Source organism: Penaeus monodon, chromosome 23 (assembly GCF_015228065.2).
Source record: "Penaeus monodon isolate SGIC_2016 chromosome 23, NSTDA_Pmon_1, whole genome shotgun sequence".
Lineage (NCBI taxonomy): Eukaryota > Metazoa > Arthropoda > Malacostraca > Decapoda > Penaeidae > Penaeus > Penaeus monodon.
This window is the reverse complement of record NC_051408.1, coordinates 38,198,745-38,199,267: the sequence shown is the minus strand read 5'-3', so window position 1 is coordinate 38,199,267 and position 523 is coordinate 38,198,745. Positions and strand designations below refer to the sequence as shown.

Below are 523 nucleotides of genomic sequence, written 5' to 3'. Positions count from 1 at the left end.
CTTATTGCTGTTAGAAACCATCATTTACCATTTTATATATTAGTGAATATGCTACAAGTTTTGTTTATGTGAACAAATATGTAGATACCTTTTTTCTTATTATTATGTAGTTTATTATGTCTATCCATTTTAACACATCTTATGAAACGGCTATACATAATGAATTATAGCAATTTTAGGATTAATGATATTCCTCCCATTGAAAGCACATCACTGGCACATTTAGGTAATTAATTTAAATTTCATTGGCTCGTAAACATAAAATCTGTCTGTTGATTATTTCACGAGCAGATTGCAGTCTTTCTCTCTGCCTGTAATGCAAATTTGGCCAATCAGCATATAGTTGGAAAGCAATTTTCTGGGCCATGCATTGCCCTCAGTTTATGTACTTGTTAGTGAGGAAATCCAAAATAGTGAATACCCAGTAACTACAGCCAAAGGGGGAGGGGAAGTATATACATAAAGAGATGGCAACTTAATCCAGTGCCGCCAGGGAAATGTAGTGTTCACTTGGAGACTTACT

The 523-nt window shown here is 34.2% G+C and overlaps 1 protein-coding gene across 1 annotated transcript in view; it reads left to right on the top strand.

Moving 5' to 3' along the window:
* LOC119587995 (prolyl 3-hydroxylase 1-like) overlaps positions 1-523 on the top strand; it is a gene marked incomplete in the record, with an annotated part of 17,669 nt that overhangs the window by 12,277 nt on the left and 4,869 nt on the right.